Source organism: Erinaceus europaeus, chromosome 2 (genome assembly GCF_950295315.1).
Source record: "Erinaceus europaeus chromosome 2, mEriEur2.1, whole genome shotgun sequence".
NCBI classification, from domain to species: Eukaryota; Metazoa; Chordata; class Mammalia; order Eulipotyphla; family Erinaceidae; genus Erinaceus; species Erinaceus europaeus.
The window spans coordinates 201,886,966-201,912,770 of record NC_080163.1 but is presented as its reverse complement, the minus strand read 5'-3'; the positions used below and the strand labels follow the sequence as shown (position 1 = coordinate 201,912,770).

Below are 25,805 nucleotides of genomic sequence, written 5' to 3'. Positions count from 1 at the left end.
ACCATCACCCAGGGCTCGCAGAGGGCATTGTGAAAGCAGAGGAGGCTGGGAATAGTTTCAGACACTTTCTGACAGTGGGGAGGGACATAGAAAGCAAGCCAGGGGATGCTGAGCTGATAGCACTGTTGAAGAAGTTTTCAGATCCCAAACTTCCTGATACTTGCTATGAGAAATCCGACTGATTTCTTTGCACCTCTATTTGTAAACTGAGTGTTGTTTGCCTACCAGGAACATTCCTTTGTCTAATAATACCTGTGAGGCCTGTTTTTCAGGCTGTGTCCCTTACAAGAATGCTGTTCTAAGCAAAGTCTGGATATGTCAGAGGTTTTACTAGCCCACAGGCAAGTAGTGGGGGGGAACTGCCACACACAGTCACCGTGATTCTGATGTCTGGCTGCTGCCCTGAGGGTCTGGAGATGGTGCATGGGATAACTGCAATAAATTCAATACCTTATGGCATCAAAGGAATGTACCTGGCATGATGACATTCAGACAATGGCAGTTTTAAACACCTCTACCTACATTTCTGATGATTTCCATCACTAAGAAAATATGTTCCAACCTCTTGGTACTGATGTTTAATAACCTGTTAATTGTGCCTTGATAGTTACCCCCGTGTCTGTTTTACTTAAAAGAAACATCTCTGGGCGGGAGAGACAGCATAATGTTTATGCAAACAGACTCTCATGCCTGAGGCTCCTAAGTCCCAGGTTCAATCCCCCACACCACCATAAACCAGAGCTGAGCAGTGCTCTGGTGTTTCTCTCTGTGTGTGTCTCTCTCTCTCTGCATCTCTCTGAAAAAGATAAAAATTAAATAAAATTTTTTAAAAAGCAACATCTCTGGCCTTCCTGTTCCTTTGTGATATAATGCAAAAAGTGTAGCTCTGGAAAAAGCTAAGGATGGCAGGTCACACTAGGCACTGCCCTAGTTCAGGGTGCTTTGTGCGTGTCCATCCAGAACTCTTCAGATCCTGGGTGTGTGGTTGAGGGGAGTTTCTCTCAATCCCAAAATTTGCTGATTCTCGGAGCCATGGCAACTGGCAAAGGTTGTTCACCCACACATCCCCATACAGCACCTTGGGACAGCAATGGGGACTCTGGTTAGCTGTCTCTAGCAAGTAAACATGGCCTTAACTTCAGGGTATCCACTGGGCAGGACCCTGAGCTGAGGACTGAGAGCAAATCGATCGATAAAGAAGTACAGCAGCCCTGGCAATCAGGGCCTGGACCATCCAAAGCTCATTCTGACCTTATTTAAAATGCAAAGCTGATGAGGCCAGGTGGTAGCGCACACACTGCAATGCACAAGGACCAGAGTTCAAGCTCCCTGTCCCCACCTGCAGAGGGGAAGCTTTATGAGGGGTGAAGTAGGGCTGCAGATGTCTCTCTGACTATTACCCTTCCTCTCCCCCCTCTCAATTTCTGTCTCTATCCAATAGTACGTAAATAAAAACATTAAAAAAAAAAGATTTAAAAAGTAAAGCTGATCAAGCTCAAGCAAAGAACACTAAGACATGGGCTTTTAGGAATATACCTAAACATCTGCTACCATCTAGTTTTTATACCGTCAGTGAAAGAGATAAGAATCTGGAAAACACCAGAGGAAGCCAGGCACTGTTTCTCTGAGAGAGAACAGGAAAAAGAGAAAGACACCCAGAAGCAGGAATAGGTGGGGAGATGACTTAGGCAGGAAGTGAAAGCAGGACCATTGGGGGAAAAATATAAAAAATTATATATAGAGAGAGAGTCAGTCCATGACCCTTGGAAAACTACTGCAGCTTCCCGTGAAGGGGATGGGACACAGAATTCCGGTGGCAGGAACCCAGTGGATTATACTCCTACTATCTTACGATTTTGTAGATCAATATTAAATCACTAATAAAAATAAATTTAAAAAAATAAAGAGAATAACAACAAATAAATAAATAAAATGGAAAACAGAACAATGCCCTCTGGAGACACTTAAGTTGATCTTGTAAGGACAACAGGGGGCTGGATGTGGTTGCCAGCAACCCAGGACCCACAGAAGGCTGGGGCTAGCTCAAAGGACAGGGAGGGCATGGAAGCAAGGACAAGGGGTGTGTGAGGGGACCTGAGGTCCCCAGATTTCAAGCTCCAGTGAGGATCGTGCGCCCTGTCTGACTGGCACCCTCACCTAGCAGGCAGGCAGTCAGCATTCTTCCTCTGAGACATCAGCTGGTGGAGCCAGACAATGTGCTCGGGCCACAGCCTGGGAGGACTTAGGCTTCTTTGATTCTCTTTGCCAAAACAGCAACTACAGCACAGTGGTGGCACATGGTGACTCGAAATAGTGCTTGGAAAAATTCTAATTTTAAAAATGGAGGAGTGGAGATCAAGGGGGAAAGTTTGGTGAGGCTTCTATATCTAGTCTGCCAAGCCGTCGGGAGATTATTTTTTCCGGCTGAGTTCATCAGGGGCTGAGCTAGAACACGTGATTGTTGACGGTTCTGTTTTATGAAGCTGTGTCTTATCTAGAGGTGAACAGTGCTGGGAAATATATGTAGGTGCATAAAGAGCGTGGAGAAGAGATATTTTCAAAAGCCTTGTCTTCTTCCATTATGGTTTCTGTCGAGCTCCACAAAAGGAACAAAGTTAGACGCTGAGAATGCTATTTGCTGATAAACGAAAGAATGAATTCTTGGATTCCACCTCCTCTGTAACATTCCTCATAGAAGTTAGTTTCAAGGTCTTATTTTTCATCTCCACTTCCTTCCTCTCTTTCCTCTTCCCAAACTCCCTCAGAAAGTTGCCAATAAATAAACTCAGGAAAATTAAGTTTCAAGATGAGATAAATAAGAGGAGTAAAGTAAATATTTAATTCCACAGTAAACCATTGGGTCTTTAAACACTGCTAGTGATATCATCCCATTAAAATTAGGAAAAATGCTACCTACCAAAGAATAAAAATGAGATGCTCTGGGAAATTTATGCCCCCCCTCTTTAAAAAGAAAATACAGACCTAGAGTAAAATATGACCCTTCAGACTATAAAGGAGGGGATTCGACTAGCCTAGTGGAAGAGTGTGTGTCTGTGTTTTGTGTGTGTGTGTTTTTAAGGCTTTTTTGAAACCATTTTAATTGTTCAGTGTTTTCAATGCCTCTAGGACTCTACCACAAGAATATAAACTATACTTTCTATAACATTAGATTATTTTAATCAGTTCTCAATTCTGTTTATGGATGAAAACCAGAGCTGCCTTCAGTATGATATTTATTTATTTGCAAGAGAAAATAATACTGAATTTTCAAAGGGTTCCATCTGACAGTCACTTAGGATCGTTGTTAATTGTTATTTAGAAAAAAATAATTTTCAGCATCACGTGGTCACCAATGGCTTTATTTTCCCACTACATAGCTTCACATCTCCTCTCTGACAGCACTGGGAGTTGATGTCAGGAGGCTTATCTTTCCCACACTGAGTAGTTCCACGAGACAATAAGGTTTGATTCCAGCCTGATTCCCCTGCCACCAACTTTCCTAGTGGGGTGTGTGTGTGTGTGTGTGTGTGTGTGTGTGTGTGTGTTTTCTCCTGAGGAAGCTGGTACTGGGAGTTGGGTGGTAGCACAGCGGGTTAAGCACAGGTGGCACAAAGTGCAAGGGACCAGCACAAGGATCCGGGTTTGAGTCCCCTCTCTCCACCTGCAAGGGAGTCACTTCACAGGTAGGGAAGCAGGTCTGCAGATGTCTATCTTTCTCTCCCCCTCTATGTCTTCTCCTCCTCTTTCCATTTGTCTCTGTCCTGTCCAACAACAGCAACAGCTATAACAACAACAATAAAAAACAAGGGCAATGGACAGTCGGGCAGGAGCACAGCGGGTTAAGCACACATGGCGCAAAGTTCAAGGACCGGCCTAAGGCACGTGGTTTGAGCCCCCGGCCCCCAGAGTCACTTCACAGGTGGTGAAGCAGGTCTGCAGGTGTCTGTCTTTCTCTCCCCCTCTGTCTTCCCCTCCTCTCTCCATTTATCTCTGACCTATCCAACAACAATGACATCAAGAACAATAATAACTACAACAATAAAACAACAAGGGTAACAAAAGGGAAAATAAATAAATATTTTTAAGAAAGAATGTTTAAAAAACACCAAGGGCAACAAAAGGGGAAAATAAAAAAGCTGGTATTGGGGCCAAGAAAATAACACAGTGGTTATGCAAAAGACTTTATTTCCTAAGGTTCCAAGGCCTTGGGCTTTATTCCTGGCACCACCATAAGCCAGCGTTGAGTAGTGATCTGATTTTAAAAAACAAAGACAAAAGCAAATCCTAAAGAAAACTCCTCTGATATTGTCAAGACGAATTCAGGTAACCAAAACTTGGTAAAAAAAAAAAAAAAAAAAAAAAAAATTCCCTGTCTTAAGATGTTGAATTATGGGTAGAGGAGCAAAATGATCAAACAGTACTTTTTATTTTTTTTTCAATTTTGGGGGAAATTCAAGAATCATATTTCTTAAAATAAGAATTTTGTCACTTGGGAACCGGTAGATGACTCAGTCGGTACAGTCACAATGCCAGCCACTCCACGGGAGCTCCATGCAAAAAGGAAGCTTCTCGGGTGGTGCTGTAGTTTTGCCTTCTGGGGCACTTTCTACACACAAATACAAACAGTCCTGCTTCTCAGTTCTAAGCAGGCATGCACTGTATCGCTCCAGTTCATTCATTCATGCGTGCAATTAGCAAGCAATTAATTATTCTCTGGTGTATAATGTATGCCTTTCTGATCAGATGAATACATCCAAGATGTATTGTTGGCTTGTAACCATGTGTTTTTATTTGACACAAGCAGGTCATTATGTGCATATTTTATATAGATGGATGGATGTTAAATTGTGTTGCTTTTAGTCAGTACTATTTTGAGAAGCTGAGCATTTAGTTCTGTGAACATCTCAGTGGATAACCTCCAAATGCTACAAAATACTACAGAATACTATTCTATCCATCCAAGGCTGCCTTCAGCATTCTCCTTGCACAAGAATATCAAAGGTAGTTTCTTTAAAGACCTAGTTTCTGAGGGTACAAACTCAATCATAAGCCGTGCACATATTTTGCTTGACAAAGTTGCTAAACATATCAGCACAATTGAGAGCATATGCTGCCCCAGACAGTTGCAAAGGCAGGGAAGAACAATGAGCAAAATAAAGTCTCCTTTCCCAAGAAAGTCACATTCCTGAATAAACAGATTTAAGACTAGGACATCCAGGTGGAGATGAGGAACTGGAAGTAATATATATATATATAGGTTCATGTACAAAGTCCAGAAATCATACTGGAAGTCTAGACCACAATCACAAATTTGAGATACAACCATAAAGTCATGTAGAAAGTAGAAATCAGGGGGTTGGTGCACATTGTTGACAGCACGTATTACCAAGCAAAAGGACCCAGGTTCAAAGCCCCTGCTCCCCACCTGCAGGGGATTCTGCTTCACAAGCAGTGAAGCAGCTCTGCAGGGGTATCCATCTATCTATCTATCTATCTATCTATCTATCTATCTATCTATCTATCTATCATCTATCTATCATCTATCGGTCATCTGTCTATCTATCTATCTATCTATCTATCTATCTATCTATCTATCTATCTATCTCCCTGTCCACTCTCAATTTCTCTGTTCTATCTCATAAAAATTAGGAAGGAGGAAGAGGAGGAGGAGGAGGAGAAAAGGAAGTGCAAACTGTTGGCTCTGTAGAGCTCTCAAGAACCCAGGTTTAAGCTCTAGGTCCCCACTTGCAAAGGAAGGAAGCTTCACTAGCAATGAAGTCATGCTACAAGTCTCCCTCTCCCCCCCAACTCTTTCCCACCCCCTTCCTTCTTCCCTCTAAAAAAAAGAAAAGAAAGGTTTGCTTATTGAGTCCCAGGGATAACCCTGGTGGCAAAAAAAAAATAAAAAAATAGTGTAACTTGATGAAGGGGTGGCCTGAGAGTAGGGGATTGGACTGGCAGTGACACACCCAGTTGAGTACACACATTACAGTGCACAAGGACCCAAGTTCAAGACTTTACTCTCCACCAGCAGAAAGAAAACTTCATGAGTGGTGAAGCAGGGGTCTTTCTCTTTCCCTGTCTATCTCCCCCTCCCCTCTGGCTGCTGGAAGTGGTGGCAATAAAAACAAAGAATGAAAAGACAAAGGAAAAAAAAAGACATGGTCTGGGTACAGGTTATATATGAGGTTTAGAGATGAAAACCATGACATGGATTCAACAAAGAAAGCTAAAGTGAACTCCAGGCCAGCTGGGAGGAGATCCAAGAACTGCAGTCCTAGGAAAGACAATACCTTATAACAAAAAGGATAATAGTATCTGGCTGCTGTCTGGTTAAGTGAGATGAGTTTTGAAAATGTGGTTATAGGTGCTGGAGGCGAGATCTCACTGGGTGTAGCTGAATTCAGAGGAATAGGCCTTGTTTTCTGTAGCATAACATAACATCAAAAGAAGGGCTGTTTTCTTTTTTCCCCAGATAACCTAAACATAAACAATGAAGTTTTGTAATATGTGTCTTACACAATTACGACTTTGGGAAATGTAGTTTGTTTGCCTGAAATGCTCCTGAGAATCACAATATTTTAGTTCTATTTTTTTGTTGTTGCCCTTGTTGTACTTGTAGTTGTTATTGTTGTCATAGCAGTTGCTGTTGTTGGATAGGACAGAGAGAAATGGAGAGAGGAGGGGAAGACAGAGAGGGGGAGAGAAATATAGACACCTGCAGACCTGCTTCACCGCCTGTGAAGTGACTCCCCCTACAGATGGGGAGCTGGGGGCTTGAACCGGGATCCTTACTCCAGCCCTTGCGCTTTGCGCCACCTGCACTTAACCCGCTGCGCTACTTCCCAGCTCCCTAGTTCTATTTTTTTTTAAATATTTTCACCACTCCCATCACTAAAGGTCTGTGTCCCCATCCCCACCTTCACAGACAACCACTATGATTCTTCCACAGTCCTAGAAATAGGTTAAGTCTTTTTTCCCATTCATATACTCAATGGTCTATATTCTGCATGAGTGAAACCATCCTGTAGTTGTCTTCACCACCTTACTTGCTTCACTGAGCATCATCTTCTCCAGTTCCATCCACTGTATCCCAAAGGGTGCAATATCGTCCCTTTTTATTGGTGCATGATACTCTATCGAGCATAAGCTCCATCATTTTTTTATCCAGTCATCAGTTGAATGTCGTGCTGGTTATATCTTCATTTTTTTTTTTTTTATTTCTCTCCACTCAGACCAAAGAAATAAAGAGAGAACACGTTTCTTAGAGCAACTAAAAGTGAACACCTCCAGGGCACGGGCTGCACAGATCTAAATTTAAGCATCAGACTTTCATTTTAATCAGATGCAATACCTTTTCCAACACTGAGATGGTATCCGCTGTGGCTGTTAATATTTGGAAGGTCACTATTGAGTCTGGCATCAAACTTACATATGGTGTTTCCCTTCCCCAATAAAGAGGCAATCTCCTCTTTGCTATATCAGCAGTTATTGAAAACAGACACACACACACCCCCCCACACACTCCAGTGATCTGTAATAACCAAAAAGGAAAATCTTACAGCGTCCTGTTCTAAATTACTGGAATCACTACCTCTGTATCTCATTTTTGGAAGGCAATACTGAGATGCAGGTTTGTTTTCCATTACCTGACATGGGTTTCAGAAATTAATGGAACCATCTTCAATACAGTTCATGTAATTCAAAATATTGGCCACGTACTGGCTCCAATTTGTTCTCTGAACCCAGGGAAAAACTGAGTGAAGTTTTGGAACTGTCTATTATTTTAAAAAATGGTGCGAATTTAACTGACCATTGAGAAGTGGTAATAAAATGCAGAACTAGACTCAGGTTTACAATCGTATTTTTTTTCATTATCGAAATGACATTTAGAAATCTTTTTTTTTAAGCTTTATTGGGGGCCAGTGGTTAATAATCTAGTTGTTGACACATGGGTACAATTTCTCATCTCCCTGGATTAAAAAAAAAATCCCTCGCTCCCCTTCTTGATTTCAGGACTTTGTTACGAGGAAATCTGACAGAAAGGGTCATGGACTCATCTTTCTCCAGGCACAGCGTTAGACATTATACTTTCTGAGATTAATATGAGGAAGCACGTCAACCTAGGTCCCTGCCATTTTCTCCTCTCCACCTGACATATATGAAGCATAAAGAGCATCCACACGAGTAAGGTCAAAACATGGTGGAGCCAAAAGCCATTCTGCGGAGAAGAAACAAAATGACTGTCATCTCCCCTCCCAGAATTTCCTCCTGGCCCCTAATCTACACCAGCTCATGCATCTTAACTTGGCAGTCAGTCCAGTCCCCTTGTTACTTCCTCCAACTGATTTACTTGACAGGAGAAGCAAATCCTCAGTACTCCATCCTACCAAGGTTCAGAAACAACAGTTGGCTGAATAGTTTCCCAGTCAATGACAACTGACCAAGAGTCTGTATCAAAGGCTCATCAGGGCAGCATTTGGAAGCTTCAAAAGTCACAAGGGATAGACATTTGCACTGTAAGAAACCAGTTTCCTGATTTGGCTGAATGAAACTGTCGTTTATATAACCATTTATATAATTGTCGTTGGGCTGGTCCTAGCCTTGCCAATTAAGAGGACCTTGATTAGATCAATACAAAAAGCACTTGCCCAAATTTGGGTCGGCTTGAAAACCATAATTCAGTTATTAAAAAAAACAAACAAACAAAAACAAACAAAATTGTGTTTGCATGCGGTTGTCTCCCCAGTGCAATGGACATCTAAAGACCAATAACATCAGAGGTTACTGGTTTAAATAACTCCTGGATTCTATCTTACTTCTTAAATTATCTTAAGCATTTTCTGATTATTTTTTTCTAGTCAGTGAATTTCTGGAGTTTTTGGATTCCATTCTTTTGTATTGAGAGAGGAAACACATAAAGGAATGTGAAGCTTCCCCCCCCCCCACCCCCATGACGGTGAGGTTTGAACCTGGATCCTTGCACACTGTAATGTGTGCACCCTACCATCTGTACAAGGCCCCCTCGGATCCTAGCTTTAGTGAGAGCACTATAACTTGGCTCACCTGGTAAGTGTATTAAAACTAACTGCATTTTCATTCTTTTTATTATTATTATTATTTTGGATAGAGGCAGAGAGTAGTTGAGATAGAATGAGGAGGTAGAGAGGGAGACAGAGAGACACCTGCAGCACTGTCTCACCACTGGTGAAGCTTCCTCACTGCAGGTGAGGGTCAGGGGATTGAAACCAGGGCCATGTGCACTGAAGTGTGTGGGCTCAAACAGGTGTACCCAACTCTTATTTCCTCTTTTTATTAGACATTTGCTTGCATATTATTGAGAGGATGAGAACCACAGCATCCTCCTGACACATGCAGTACATAAGAATAAAGCCAGAGGGACCAGGCGATGGCCCATCTGGTTAAGTGCATGTGTTAGGACCCAGGTACAAGCTATGCAAAGACCCAGGTTCAAGCCCCAGGTCTCCATCTACAGGAAGAAACCTTCACAAACAATGAAGCAAGTACTATAGGTCTCTCTGTCTCTATCTCCCTCTCTATCCCCCTTCCCTCTCAATTTCTCTCTGCCCTATTTAAAAAAAAAAAGGGTTAAAAACATCTTAAAAAAACAAATGAATAAAGCTAGTCTCACACATGCAAAGTCACCTCTCTGGCCACCATCATGAAATGTTTTAAGATATTTGTCCTTTGCAATCTCAGGCCACCTTTCATGTATTCTTTGCCATGTGAAGAAGAGGGAGAGACAAATGCCAGGAGACTACAATTGGTATTGTTCCCATTTGAATCAGAAAGTTGCAAATTAGACCTGATAATACATGTTCAAAGTAAGTCATCTTAGAACCCTCTCTGTATTAGTAAATAAACAACTCCGTATACTTACCAACTCTGGCACTTTAGGATAAAACAGAAACAAGAACTTATAAAATGAGCCAATTATTACCAGGTATCAAAACACTATGATTCATGGTGAATAAATTACACCATCAACTAACTCTGTTCTTCCTGTGAGGTACTAAATTAGTAAGAAAACTTGTCAGGTACTACACAACCATGATCCTTAAAGTTGAAAAGTAGTCTACAAAATAACATTTAAGAATTCCAAACTAAACTGGGTCAGGATTCACAATGAAATCCATTGGGACTGTAACATGCCTTCCTTCCTTCAATTCACTAAATCAGAGAAGCCTGGATTCTGGACAATTTCAGGATTGAAGAAACCTAACACTCCCATTTCTGGATGCTGTCATCAACAATTGACAAGAAAAACTAAAACCAGGAATGCCACTGATTGAACAATAGCTATGCATATTCCTATAAAACCAATCTAAATCATCTCCCATGGTTGAAAAATGTCCTATATAAATAAAAGCTTTCTGGAGAAAAAAAAATTCAATAAATTTCCATTGCAATAGCTGGCAGGACAGCCTGTCATGTGGTGGTTTTAAATTAAATTCAAAGTTATTCCTAGCGGTCCTAGGGTCTTCATTCTTTAAAATTAGCGGCCACTTCAAAAGAAATCAAATTCATGTTAGGACAATCGCTATTAACTCTCGTTCTTTCGCTGTGGGTCAAATATTTTCCAATCTTCATGTTTAGACTGCCCAAGACAGAGTTCATCGTGACAATGTTTCATTTTCCAGGGCGAACATCCAGGCCATCGACTCCACATTCAGGACTGTTTCACTTCACCACACAGTGTTAGGACCCATGTGAACATTTCAGACATTCTTGTGAACTTGATGACAAAAAGAAGATGTGTTGGTCATCATAGACTTGAGAGACATCGTGAACTTGAACTAGGTTGCTATTCATTTAGCAGGATGAGTTTGACAGTTCATCATCATCATCACAGGTAAATTACTCAGTGGATGCACCAGTCTGGTTTCCAAGGTATCTGCAATGTGGCAAACTTCTTAAGCATGGCAGCGTCTTGCCAGGGGGCAATCAGACAAGGTGAGCATGGTAGGTGCTCACAAGCCAACTTTGCCATTGAATGGGGGGACCTCCATGACCCTGGCGTACAGATTTCCAAACAAATTCTTCTTTATTTTCTCTCTCTCTCTCTCTCTCTCTCTTCTCTCTCTCTTATACCTTTTTCAATTAGTAATTGAATAGTACTTTATAAGATTATAAAATAATAAGGTAATAGGGGTATATTTCTACACGGTTCCTACAACTAAAATTCTGCGCCCCCATCTCTCTCCAGATGTAAACGCCAAGAGTTCTCCCTTTGCCTATTTTTATTCACTTGTATGGCCCTGCCTTCACTTCCTTTCTAAGCCACACCTATACCTATTACAATTTCCAGGTGTTTTTTTCTTTTTCCTCTTCTTTTTCAGGTAAGAGAAACAGCACCTGCCTTCCTCAGGTGTTCTTCAAATTATCTTCCCTCTCAGAAATAGTGCAAAAACAAAGGTTCCTTGTCACAAAAGTTCAGGGTCCAAGTGAAATTGGGATCCAGTACTCTTTGGTTCTCTTCTCTTAACATTTGTCCCTTTGGGAGTAGGGATCAAAATCCTTTATGGGGTGCAGAAGAAGGAGATCTGGCTTATAAAACCGCTTCTCTGCTGGACATGGATGTTACCTAGTCAGCCGTTAGCCACCAGCCTGTCTCTCTTTCCCCAGTACAAACAAATTCTTCTTCAGAAAACTTGTTTCCATTATTTAAAAGGATCATCCAAATCGTTAACTTTTTTTTTTTTTTAATTTGGGGCAAAACACATGCACCCAGGAAAAACTGATGGATATTTTAATTTTCTAATCTGCATAACATAATATCAAGGCATATAAAGATGAAATAAAAGCTAATGAGAAGTAGGGAGTATAGGGGCTGGGTGGTGGCGCACATATTATAATGCACAAGGACCCAGGTCCAAGCCCCTGTTCCCACCTGCAGGGGGAAAGTTTCACAAGTGGTGAAGCACTATTGAATGTGTCTTTCTGTCTCCCTATCTCCCCTTCCTCTCAATCTCTGGATGTCTCTATCCAATAAAGAAGTAGGGTGTACAGAGATAGTCAAATTTATCATATCCTACTCTATAGCCAAATCTCAGAAAAAAAAAGTACCACTAAAAGGAAATAAAACTTGGAAGAAAAGGAGAGGAAAATGTGAAAACTAATTAGAAAAAAGATATGTTCACAGGATAATAGAGGCTTCAGAATTAAGAAATATAGACAGGGGGTCAGGCAGCGGGTTAAGCGTATGTGGCACAAAGCGCAAGGACCGACATAGGGATCCCGGTTCGAGCCTCCGCCTCCCCACCTGCAAGGGAGTCATTTCACAGGCGGTGAAGCAGGTCTGCAAGTGTCTAGCATTTCTCTCCCCCTCTCTGTCTTCCCCTTCTCTCACCATTTCTCTCAGTCCTCTCCAACAATGACCGACATCAACAACAACAATAATAACCACAACAAGGCTACAGCAATAAGGGCAACAAAGGAAGGGGAGGAAATGGCCTCCAGGAGCAGTGGATTCATGGTGCAGGCACTGAGCCCCAGCAATAACCCTGGAGGCAAAAAAAAAAAAAGAAAGAAAGAAAGAAAGAAAAACTGAAATATAGACAGCGTGTTTTTTCATATGCTGTTGGCCTTTTGGATCTCTTCTTTGGTGGATATTCTGTTCATATCAACTCCTCTATGCCTAGGTCCTCTCCACCATCCTGAACCAGGACCTGAAAGCCCTCACCATCCCTAGAGCCCTTTCCTTTGGTACAATACCCCAAACCCAGCCCAAGTTCTGCTTTGTGTTTCCCCTTCCGTTATTATTTCTCGGCTTCTGTCTGTGAGCAGTTCCCAGTCACAGGGTGCCTCACCTGCCCAAGGCAGCCACTGTCCTACAGTGCACATCTGCACATCGTAGAAGATCTAATGACAGCTGCTCATTCTGTGACTGTAAGACTTCAACCAACCGACCAACCAACCAACCAACAAATGTTGTCCTATAAGTATGCATTCTTGGATCAATGGGACCTTTCTGACTTCGTAGGCCACCCATCTGCAAGAAGCAAATATGTTAAGCATCTATGGAGCCAGTGAATCTACATAACAAGGACAGCTTCTAGCCATATACACTGTAGGTGAGTGAGGAAACATGCTGACGTGCCATGAAATTCTTAAAAGCACATAAATAACTTCAAAACATGATTTGCATTGCCTGGCTCAAGCAGACACGGAGTCTGCTTCATTTGATAGTTAGAGACAATCAAAAAGAAAAGAAGAAGAAAAAGAAAAAGCAGAGCATAACCCACGACTTATATGAAACTATCAACTAATGGGATGAGACCCACTCACATTACGGGGGGGGGGGGGGGGCGGTTAATCAGCTTAATTCTAAGTCCACCATAGTAAGTACTCACGTCATCCGAAAACACCCTGATGGAAATTTCCAGGATGTCTGTCCACATATCTAGTCACTGTGGCCTAGCCAAGTTGATGTATAAAGTGAATATTTTAGGGTCTGGGTGGTGGTGCACCTGGTTAAGCACACATGACTGTATACAAGAACAGGTTCAAGGCCCTGGCTATGGAGAATTGCTGCACGTGCCTCTCTCCCACTCTGTTGCCCCCTTCCCTCTTGATTTCTCTGTCTATGGTCAATAAATGATAAAAATATCTTTAAGAAAAATTAATATTTTACAGTTCCCTGAACATATATATATACATATATATATAGATAGATAGATAGATAGATAGATAGATAATAGGTAGATAAATAGGTACGTAGATACAGACAGATAGATATTGACAAAATATTCATAGACAATTAGGGTTCTAAGCATGAGTGGCTTCCATGGTAGGGACACATATAAAAGTTATTAAGAAAATCTCCCAGGGTTTTCTTTACTTTTTTAAAGGTAAGACATATTCTTGGAGGTGTTAACTGTACAGAGATATAAACCATATGTGATTCCAGTTAAGCTGGCAGTAAATGAGGAAAACCAAACACGGGATTTCATTGTATACTGAGTCCAACATTTGGTTTGCTTGAAAGTTATGCAAACACAGTCATATATGTGTGCAGATACATAGCATTTACGCACATAAGTGTACACAAAAACACACATGGGTATTTTTGCACGGAAGAATGGTTTTAAGAAGGAGACCTGCTTTTAATCAGGAAACATGGTCAAGCTAGAAAAATCTTTCAAAAGGACGATGAGATATGTTAGCCTAGAATGAGGATAAGGAGGAGTATTTCTACAATTGGGAAGATCCTCTAAGCATCGTTGGGTCCATCCATGTCCTATGACCACAGTCAGTGAGAAACCACCACAACAACCCAATTCAGGCAGGGCTGCCAACAGCCCACACAATCCAGGAAGGGAGGTTTGGGCAAGTCTAGGAACCACAACCAGAGATGAGGCTGGCTGAGAGGGCAGAAATATAGAACAGCCAGTGAATAAAGGGAGTATGATACCAGCGACAGTATGATACCTGACCCACTGAAGAATGAGGACTGCGATGGATCTGAGGTTTTCCTTGTTTGATATTAGTAGATACATGTGTGTCATCTATAACTGTATGTTATATATGTATAAACATGCATGCATATGCCTCTTGGCACATATAACATTTATAGGTATACTTCCTCCTCTCTCATCCCCTCATTCTCTAGCATAAAATGTGTGGATTCTAGTTAACTGTGGCCTTCAGAATTTAAGTTACAGGCTATCTTCGTTTTATTATTATTTTAATAAGAGAGAAAGACAAAGTGAGAGACCAGAGCCCTACTGAGCTCTGGCTTATGATGGTGCTGGGGATTAAACCTCCAACACTGGAGCCTCAGGCATGAAAGTCTTTTGCAGAACCATTATGCTGTCTCCCCAGTCCACAGGCTATCTTCTGGCGTATGTGAAGAATGAGAGGAATGAAAACAAAAGACACAAATACCCTCAGCTCCCCCTTTTGAGGGGCAAAGACTGGCATGTGATCTGTTTTGTCCATAGGATGGTTGAGTCATTTAGGCATGAGAATGGCTTTGTTACTGTCTTCATGCTGAAGTGAAATACTCAGATTTACACATCGTTTAAGAAAATGGATATCGTCACAAGGCTGACAGTAGGCTTGTGGTGGCTTTGTAACTATGTCAACTTGCTGGAAGACTACATGGCCCACAATTCCTTTCTAGCACGTGTTTGATCAGGACAGGAAGTTTGATCAGGACAGGAGAGTGTCTCAATAGACATTTGCATGATAAAAGTGAAGAAGCTACCAATTTTAGTTCACAAACAACACGTATCACGAAGACAAGAGGCAGAAGCCAGACCTTCTCCACCCCTCTGGATAGCTAATAAACAACTCTGACTACGGAGCTGGGGGGTATGTGCTGGCCTCTACGATGAAAGGCCCTGACTTCTTCAGGATACTCAACACAACCTCAGCTAGAGAGGAAAAGCTGGACTAAGAACAGGTGCTGGTCCCTCCCCTGATTATGCAAAGGGACCCTCATGCTAGAGGCTCTGAAGTCCTAGGTTCAATCTCTCACATCACCATAAGCCAGAGCTGAGCTCAGGTAAAAATAAATAAATAAATAAATAAATATAGTAAAGCCAATTTGCTCAGGTCACATTTCACAGAATTGTCTTCAATTAGGCCTGATTACTCCACGCTAGGATTAAAGCTGAGTTAGACTGTCATGATATTTTTTTACCCACTTCCCGGTGGTGATCTTCATCAGCTCTTTGGCTCTCCATGCCCTTGATATGAGCCAGGCTGTGTGCTGAATTATGTCTCCCGAAATGCATATATTGAAGCCCTCCCCTGAGAATATGCCCTTATTCGGAGAGGAGGTTTTTAGAGTTCGAAACATCACTAGTTAAAAAGCAGGGTCCTCCTGGGCCCATACTCCCAGAGGGATAAAGAACAGGAAAGCTATCCAGGGGAGGGGATGGGATATGGAGCTCAGGTGGTGGGAATTGTGTGGAGTTGTACCCCTCTGATCCTATGGTTTTTGTCACTGTCTCCTTTTTATTAAAAAAAAAAAAAAAAAAGTAGACTGCTGGAGAGAGCATAATGGTTATGCAGAGAGACTGTGGTTCCTGAGGCTCTGAGCTCCTAGGTTCAATCTCCAGCACCAGTTTAAGCCAGTTTAAGCTGAGCAGGGCTCTGGTAAAATAAGCAAATAAATAACTACCTTGTGTTTACCCTTACTGTCTTTTTTCCTTTAAGTTCAAAGACCCTACTATAAATCATTACCATATATATGCAATGGGTTACTTACTCCTCAACTATACTAAATGTGAAATCCTAGGGGCCGGGTGGTGGCGCACTTGGTTGAGCGCATGTATTACAATGCGCAAGGTCGTGGGTTCGAGCCCCCATCCCCACCTGCAGGGGGAGAACCTTGCAAGTGGTGAAGCAGTCCTGCAGGTGTTTCTGCCTCTCTCCCTCTCTATCACCCCCTTCCCTCTTGATTTCCGGCTGTCCTTATTCAATAAAGAAATTCAGAGTCAGTCCTAAGCCATTATTACTGATGTCCTTATGAGGGGGAGAGCTTAGGACATGAACAAAGAGTGAAGGCTACTGGAGACACAGCAAGAAGACAGCTAGCTATCCACAACCCCAGGAGAGAGGTCTGAGAAGATCTCAGTCCTGCTCACACCTTCATCTTGGACTTCAAGCCCCCACAATTGCAGGAGCTCATACCTGACCAGGGCTCATACTTCACAGTTTACCTTCCCTCCCAGGACAGATACCGACAGGCCAACTAAAATAAGCTTGGACCTCAAGTTAAGACTCCCCAAGGGCTATTTTATTTTATTTGCTTCTGCATTTGTTTTTTTTTGTTTGTTTGTTTTTTTTACCAGAGCACTCACTGCTCAGCTCTGGTTTGTGATGGTTCTGAGGGTTGAACCTGGGACTTTGAAGCCTCAGGCAGGAGAGTCTCTTTGCATAACCACTATGCTGTCTCCCTTGCCCCAGGGTTAGGATTAGAGCTTCTTCTTCTAGCGTTTGCCCTAGCTAGTCAACAGCGTCAGGTTGAGCCTGATGTCAAGTTTCAAGACCTCCTTTGAATCTGGAGAGGTGGCAGTCGTTGACTATGTGGGTCATAGTCTGTCTGGAGCCGCAGGGGCAGTTCGGGTCGTCTCTGGCTCCCCAGCGGTGGAACATAGCGGCGCACCGGCCATGGCCTGTTCGATAGTGATTGAGGCGGGCCCAATCATAGCGTGCTAGGTCAAAGCCTGGTGGACGCTCGCAGGGGTCTGTGATGAGGTGTTTGTTCTTGACCTCAGCTGACTGCCAACTCTGTTTCCAAGAGTCTGGAACAGAGAAGTTCAGTGTAGGCGTAGGGGACCAGATTGGGTGACGAGACGTCAAGCGTTGGACAGGGTGGGCGAAGATATCCAAGTATATTGGCAGGTCCGGTCGAGCGTAGATGTGGGAAATGAACTTAGATGATGCCGCATCCCGACGAATATCTGGCGGGGCGATGTTGCTAAGAACTGGCAGCCATGGAACTGGGGTGAAACGGATGGTTCCAGAAATGATCCTCATGGAGGAATATAATTTGGAATCGACCAAGTGGACATGGGGGCTACGGAACCATCCTGGGGCACAGTATTCTGCAGTGGAATAGCATAATGCCAGAGAGGATTAGAGCTAATTACCTTGATTCTTAATCTGGAAAGAGAAGACTCAAGACTGCTTGGGAGAGGTGGCTGTCAGTGGGCTCTGAGCCTCTGGAAGCAGCTAAAAACAACGTCCATTTCTGAACACGGGTGTGTGTTTCTCCAGAGCCCAGATACGAATGTGGAGGTCCTGTGTCTGTCACTGCTGCAGGGGGTTCTAGTCCCAGCACAGTGGGTGGAAGGGAAACAGGGCTCCAGAATCCAGCCACGACTCTCACTGGTTCTTAGCCAGTCTCAGAGCATTACTCACAGCTCAGCACCCTCACAGTTTCGTTCCTCTCCTGACACCTTCGGTAAACTCACTTCCAACACACCTTCCCCTATCTTTTCAAGTTCCCTTCTTGGGTTTTCATCATGTCTCGACTTCTGGCCCATGCGGCCACCGAGTACCCCTCATGAGCCTTCTTGCTTCGCCATGTTCCAGTGAGGCTGCAGAACCAATTACATGACATGGATGCAATTTTTCCACAGAAGTGGTGCTGACAGCAGCCGATACTCCAGCTCACAGGCCCCCATAACGGGCAAAGTCCCAGTTGGAAGATTAGCTTTCTTTATGTTTGCTTCAATGAGTCTGCTTGTTTCCTTTCCTTTGAGTAGCGATTTCCTACCTTTGTTTAGAATTCAGTAGAAATGAACCATCACTTTCATAACCCGCACAGGAGGAAGAAAAGAGCCCCTTCAAATTGAATAACTCCTTTAACGAACCTGCAGCATCCGTATCTAACGGTCCTTGTCACCTGCTCAGTCTCAGAATCTGCATAAATGTCTCTGAAGCCTAAAGATTCCTGGGCCTGTTAAGAGGACTAATTCATATGTCTGGGGCCCCAGAGGCTACAGGTTCAACCCCTGGCACCACCTTATACTAGAGCTGAGTGGTGGTGTCCTATCTTCTTGCTCTCTCACAAAAAATAAATAGATATATAAATGAATCTTTAAAAAAGTTTGAAGTCCTTGGTGTTTTCTTACTTCTCTCTCTCTCCCTCTCCTGCCTCCAGGGTTATCCCTGGGGCTCAGTGCCAGCACTAAGAACCCTCTGCTCCTGGTGGCCATTTTTTTCCCATTTTATTGGAGAGGACAGACAGAAACTGAGAGAGATGGGGGAGACAGAAAGATACTTGCAGATCTGCTTCACCGTTATGAAACAACCAGGCTGTAGGTGGGGAGCGGGGGCTTGAACCGGGATCTTTCTGTGGGTCCTTGCACTGAGTACTGTGTGCGCTTAACCAGGTGCACCACCACCCAGCCCCTGGTTTTTTCTTACTTCTTTGGGGTAAAATGCATTGTTGTCCCGTGTATACAGCAGGAACCAAATGCAAGAGGGAGCTTCTCAGAGGATGCAGCCATGAGGAACCTGAGTCACCCAGTTATTCCAGACTTTTAACGGCTCAGGGTTTTTTTGTTTGTTTGTTTGTTTGTTTTTGAAGGAATTTACAGGAGTGATCTTGCTAGTTTTTCAAATAAGCACTGATATGAATTTTCAATTCTAAAATGATAGATTCAAATAGCTTCTATGCATAAACATCACAATCAAAATCACAGGCTTCTTTTTTGTTGTTGTTTATATACTTTGGATAGAGGCAGGGAGAAATTAAGAGGGAAGGAGGAAATAGGTAAAAAGGGAGAGAGAGAAAGAGAGAGCGAGATACCCACAGCCCTGCTTCACCACTCGTGAAGCCTTCCCCCTACAGGCAGGAACCCAGGGTTTGAACCAGGGCCTAGATCACTGCAATGTGAGTGCTTGACCAGGTGCTCTACCACTCAACTTCCACAAGTTCTATTTTGGAAAAAGATGTCACTTAGAAATCTCAAATAGCAGTGCTAGGGTCTACCAGAAGCAAACCGATAATCCTACTACAGAAAGAGGTATTTTTTTCCCTCCTCTGATCTCTGTGATTCCTCTGAGATGTATTTAACAGACCAATAACCTAAATGAGGCTTCGGATCCAGTGTTCCCGAATAAAGCATTCAATGAATCTCTGTTTGTATCATAGACCTTCCGTTTACTTTACACAAGGCACCAGGAAGCCTTCACTCAACAGCACCAACACCTAGTACAAGGTTGTGAAGCAGGGATGCAGGTGTCTATCTTTCATTCTCTCTAACTTTCCCTTTCCCTCTCAATTTCTCTGTATCTCTAGCCAATAAATAAATAAGTTGATTGATTAAAGATGCAATGGAAAGAGGGACTCCACCAGAGGCGGGCAGCTCAGGTTCTAGAGGAGACTCCGTTTGCTTATTCATCTCATCTCTCTATTCTCCATCATTCTGCTTAAGATACTAAGGATAACAATAAAAATATCAAAGACCATCAATATGCTTTTATTTTGGTTTTGTTTTTTTCTTTTTTAATAGGGGATGAACCCAGGACCTCATGTAATATGCCACTTTAAAGGGGTCTCCTCAGTCAATTTTTTCTCATTCTTTGTTTGAGAGAGAAGAGAGAGGATGAGAGACACAACATGGCCCCATCTGCCATGGAGCTCCCAGAAGGTGCTGGAGTTCAAACCCAGAGCCCTGTACACGGTAGGGCATACTCTGCTGAATGAGCTATCTGCCTCATCTATGAGTGTGTTTTTTTTTTGTTTTTAAATTAAATATAGGGATAAAAAAAAAAAACTGTTGGCTCCTAAAAGGAGTCTATATTTTACACCAAGAGTTGTGTTGACAGCACAGAACTGAACTTAGTTTCCTAGTCAACGGACAATGACACTTCAAGGAATGTATCTTTCTTCTTGAGAAAAAAAAATGAGTGTTATGTCTTGAATCCAGCCTGAATTTTAATGCTCATCTACTGTAAATCCTCCATATTATAGAAGTAACAGTCAACCCATGTCACTGCGGTTTCCAATGGAGGGAATGGGGACACTAAACTCAGGTGGTGCGAACGGTGTGGAGTTATACCGTTATCTTATAATTTTGTAAGGCAGTATTAAATCACTAATAGAAAGTACTTTTAAAAATTCACCTTTTTAAAAGGAAGAGAAGTAAATGGAGAGAGACATCCTACTCCAGTTGTATCTGGTCCTAGACGGAAGACCGTAAAGGACCGAGCTGTACGACAAGTCTAGTGCAGGGCCTGTTGGATTTACTGGTATTTCCTGGATATCCAATAAATTCTATGTAAACTTTTATCTAACCACAACCAGTTTATTGTCTGTAAAGTGAATGTAACCAACCTTCAACACCTGTTTTCATGAAAGTCATACTAGCGTTAATAGGGCGCTTGAAATGCTTTGAAGATGAATTCAAGAGATTTTATGTGCTTTATGAAACTTCAATATGTGCATAAAGACCCTTTGACTATGATTATTTTGACTATGTAAAGCCCATGGAAGAGTTCCAGAACTGCATCTTTAAACAGAGATCCAAATAAAGTACCTCAACCTTGGCAATGTCTGAAATTTGCATGTGCAAGCAATTAAGAGCATATTTTGAAGCAATATTCCCTTGTGTCAAATCTTTGTTCTCCACTTCCTGAAAATGAAATTACAGAAGGATAGATTGGATTTGGAAATCCTTTGTTTTCCTTTTAATGATTCTTTGTTGTGCAGTGTGTTCAATTAAAAGGTCAACCGCAAAAGACAGGAGGAACCCAGAAGATTCTACGCTGTAAATTCTAGCTCCCAGCAAGAAAATTACATCATAGTTTATGTTCATAGAAAATTAGATATAAAAACACACATAAGTGGATATGTACACTACTTTAATTTTATCATATATAGTACATATCAAAATATTTTCTAATCCTATTGAAACTATTTCTTGTACTCTAATTTTACGCATATATACTATATAATATATATATATATATATATAGAAAATACATGCACTGTAATGTTTATCACAGTGATTTAATAGTGGTTTACAAAATTATAGGATTTCAGAGGTGCAGTGTCACATGTGTGTGTGTGTGTGTGTGTGTGTGTGTGTGTGTGTACACCTGCCCCACCACCAAAATTTGATGCTCCCCACCAATAACCACCATAGTTCTCACAAAGCACAAGAAGATAGTTGGAATTTGGGGGGGGGGGCTTCTGTCCTTCCCTCTAGGCTATACCCCTAGGAAGTTTTTTTTTTTTTTTTTTTTAGTGGTATCTCACTGTTATCTTTCCTAGGAAGTTTTCATCGACTATTATAAAATGGAGAAAGGAGAGTCTCTTCAACAAATGTTGTTGGAGAAAATGGATTGAAACATACTGAAGAGTGAAACCAGACCACTCTCTCCATTTCACCATGCAGAAAAGTAAACTCCAAATGGATCAAGGATTTGAATATTAGGCCAGAAGCCATCAAATATTTAGAGCAACACATTGGCCGAACGCTTTTCAATCTCAGTTTTCAAGGTTTCTTCAGTGACCCAAGTTCATGCACATGGAAAACAAAACCATAAATAAACCAATGGGACTACATCAAATTGAAAAGTTTCTCATGGCAAAAGGAAACCACCATACAAATAGAGAGACTCGTAGTGGAAAAGAGAGGTTGTGGAGACAAAGGATCCCTCCTGCACTGTGTCAACGGGTCCAACCTCTGTGGAGAACAGTCTGGAGAACTCTCAGAAGGCTAGAAGTGGACCTGCCCTGTGACCCTGCAATTCCTCTCCTGGGGATAGATCCTAAGGAACCCAACACACCCATCCAAAAAGATCTGTGTGCACATATGTTCATAGCAGCACAATTTGTGATAGCCAAAACCTGGAAGCAACCCAGGTGTCCAACAACAGCTGAGTGGCTGAGCAGCTGTGGTCTAGATACACAATGGAATACTACTCGGCTGTAAAAAATGGTGACTTCACCTTCTTCACCCCATCTCGGATGGTGTTTGAAGGAATCACGTGAAGTAAGTCAGAAGGAGAAGGATGAATATGGAATGATCTCACTCATACAGACAGAAGTTGAAAAACAAGATGGGGTGGGGGGCTGGTGGTAGAGAAGTGGCTTAAGCACACACGGCATGAAACACAATGTCACACAAAGGATCCCCGTTCGAGCCCCCAGCTCCCCACCTGCAGGGAAGTCGCTTCACAGACAGCAGGTCTGCAGGTGTCTGTCTTTCTCTCCCCCTCTCAGTCTTCCCCTCCTCTCTCCATTCCTCTCTGTCCTATCCAACAACAATAGCAATAACAATAACAACAGCAAAGGTAACAATATGGGAAAAATGTCCTCCGGGAGCAGTGGACTTGTAGCACAGGCAAGGAGCCCCAGAGATAACCCTGGAGGCAAAGAGAGAGAGAGAGAGAGAGAGAGAGAAAGAGAGAGAGAGAGAGAGAGAGAGAGAGAGAGAAAGAAGATCAGAAGCAGAACTTGGACTGGAGTTGGTGTCCTGCACCAAAGTCAAAGACTGGGGGTAGGAGGAGGGTTCAGGTCCTGGAACAGGATGGCAGAGGAGGACCTAGTGGGGGTTGAACTGTTATGTGGAAAACTGGGAAATGTTACACATGGACAAACTACTGTATTTTACTGTCCACTGTTAACCATTAATCCCCCCAATAAAGAAACTTTTTTTAAAAGTCAGTCCTAGAACTGTATTAACAGAGTAAGCCGGGGCCAGGTGGTGGCACATCTGGTTAAGTGCTCACATTACATTGTGCAAGGACCCAGGTTCAAGCCCCTGGTCCCCACCTGCAGGGGGCAAAGCTTCAGGAGTGGTGAAACGGGGTCTCAGCTGTATCTGTCTCTCTCTCTCCCTCTGTCTCTCCCCGTCTCAATTTCTCTGTCTCTACCCAATAATAAATAATTTTTTTCCATTTATTTATTTATTTTAATTTTTAAATATTTTCCCCCCAGGGTTATTGCTGGGCTCGGTGCCTGCACCATGAATCCACCGCTCCTGGAGGCCATTTTTTCCCCTTTTGTTGCCCTTGTTGTTGCAGCCTCGTTGTGGTCATTATTATTACCATTGTTAATGTTGTTCGTTGTTGGGAAGGACAGAGAGAAATGGAGGGAGAAGGGGAAGACAGAGGGGGAGAGAAAGACAGACACCTGCAGACCTGCTTCACCGCCTGTGAAGCGACTCCCCTGCAGGTGAGGAGCCGGGGTTCAAACCGGGATCCTTATGCCGGTCCTTGTGCTTTGCGCCACCTGCGCTTAACCCGCTGTGCTGCCTGCCGCCCGACTCCCAATAAAAATATTATTTAAAAAAATAATAAATTAAGCACACTGTTAAAATTCAATCAGGTTGCTCACACACAGGCAGAGGGATCCCGGTTCGAGCCCCCGGCTCCCCACCTGCAGGGGAGTCGCTTCCCAGGCGGTGAAGCAGGTCTGCAGGTGTCTGTCTTTCTCTCCCCCTCTCTGTCTTCCCCTCCTCTCTCCATGTCTCTCTGTCCTATCCAACCACGACGGCCTCAATGACAACGATCATCATCATAACAACAATTACAATAAAACCACAAGGGCAACAAAAGGGGGGGGGGGAGAAATACAGCCTCCAGGAAGGAGCAGTGGATTCATAGCGCAGGTACTGAGCCCCCGGCGATAATGCTGGAGATCAAAAAATAAAATAAAATAAAATAAAGTAAAATAAAATAAAATGAAAAATGAGTAATTAATTAAAAAAGCAAATTCACTCAGGTCACCCACGACGGCGAGTCCCCGGCCGCTGAGACGAGCAGCCCGCGTGTCGCCGCCACTCCCGCCACCACCGGGGGAGCTGCACGTCTGTCTGTCCGTCTGTCTGATTGTCCCCATCCCCGAGCCCCTCCCTCTGGTGCCCTGCGCCGGACTGGCCGCATTCTGCTCTGCGGCTGTCTCCCTTTGTTCTTTCCCTTCTTCTCCTTCTCCTTTCTCTTCTCCTCCTCCTCCTTCTTCTCCTTCTTCTTTCCCGTCTTCTCCCCCTCCTCCTCCTCCTCCTCCTCCTCCTCCTCCCTCTTCTTCTTTCCTCCTCCTCCTTTTTCTCCCTCTTCTTCTTTTTTCTCTTCTTCTTCCTCCTTCCTCTTCTCCTTCTTTCCCTCTTCCTCCTTCCTCTCCTTCTTCTCCCTCTTCTTTCCATTCTTTTTCTCCTTCCTCTTTCCCTCCTCCTTCTTCTTCTCCTTCTTCTCCTTCTTTCCCTCCTCCCCTCCCTCCTTCTTCTTCCTCTTCCTCCTCTTCTTCCCCTCATTTCCCTTCTTCTCCCTCCTTCTTCTTCCTCTCCTCCTCCTTCCTCTCCTCCTTCTTCTTCTTCTTTCCCTCTTTCTTCTCCTTCCTCTTCTTCTTTCCCTCCTTCTCCTTCTCCCTTCGCCTTCTTCTTTTGCTGGCCCGGATGTTTTTATTATTATTATTATTATTATTATTATTATTTTCTTATATTTCATTTTACTTTTAATTTTTGCCTCCTCCAGGGTTATTATCTCCGGGGCTCGGTCCCTGCACTATGAATCCACTGCTCCTAGAGGCTGTATTTCCCCCCCCCCCATTTTGTTGCCCTTTGTTGTCGTTATTATTATTGTTGTTATTGTTGTCGTTGTTGTTGGCTGGGACAGAGAGAAATGGAGAGAGGAGGGGAAGACAGAGAGGGGGAGAGAAAGACAGACACCTGCAGACCTGCTTCACCGCCTGGGAAGCGACTCCCCTGCAGGTGGGGAGCCGGGGTTCGAACCGGGATCCTCACGCCGGTCCTTGTGCTTTGCGCCACGTGCGCTTAACCCGCTGCGCCACCCCGCCCGGGCCCCGTATTCCGGGGCTTTACGTCTTCCTATTCGAGAGAGGCCCGAGGCGCGCTCAGCTCTGGCACAGGCAGCGCCGGGGGTCGAACCCGGGCACTCAGGCCCGCCGGTCCGGGGCCCTAGCCGCCGAGCGGCCACCCCCACACCCCCCACCCCCGCCCAGGCTTCTGCACTTGAGCCGGCGGCCGCTCACCTCTGGGCTCCGGGAGGGCGGCGGCGGTGGCGGCGGCGGTGGCGGCGGGGTCACCTCTCTGCGCCTGCGCGGCCGAGGTAGCCCCGAGGTCACTCCGAGGTCACTCCGAGGTCACCCCGAGGTCACGGGCAGGCGCGAAGGAAGGCGGCCATGGCGGCCATGGCGGCAGGCGTCAGGCACGTGGCCAGTGTCCGGGGCCGCCGCAGTGAAGTCGGGACCAGGGGTCGGGGGTCGGGGGTCGGGGGTCAGCGAGGAGAGGTGCCGGGAAGGGCTGGCTGTGCGGCCCCGCGGCGGCCTGGGCGTGTGACGCGTGTTCTCGCGGGGC

At 43.8% G+C, this 25,805-nt stretch overlaps 1 long non-coding RNA gene across 1 annotated transcript in view; it reads right to left on the bottom strand.

Annotated features, from left to right (window-relative positions):
* LOC132536866 (uncharacterized) overlaps positions 1–25,728 on the bottom strand; it is a 67,723-nt gene extending 41,995 nt beyond the window's left edge. The window contains exon 1 of the long non-coding RNA XR_009548414.1: positions 25,481–25,728. This is a non-coding gene — a long non-coding RNA (uncharacterized LOC132536866). The remainder of the gene's footprint in view (positions 1–25,480) is intronic.
* Positions 25,729–25,805: the final 77 nt, after the last annotated feature.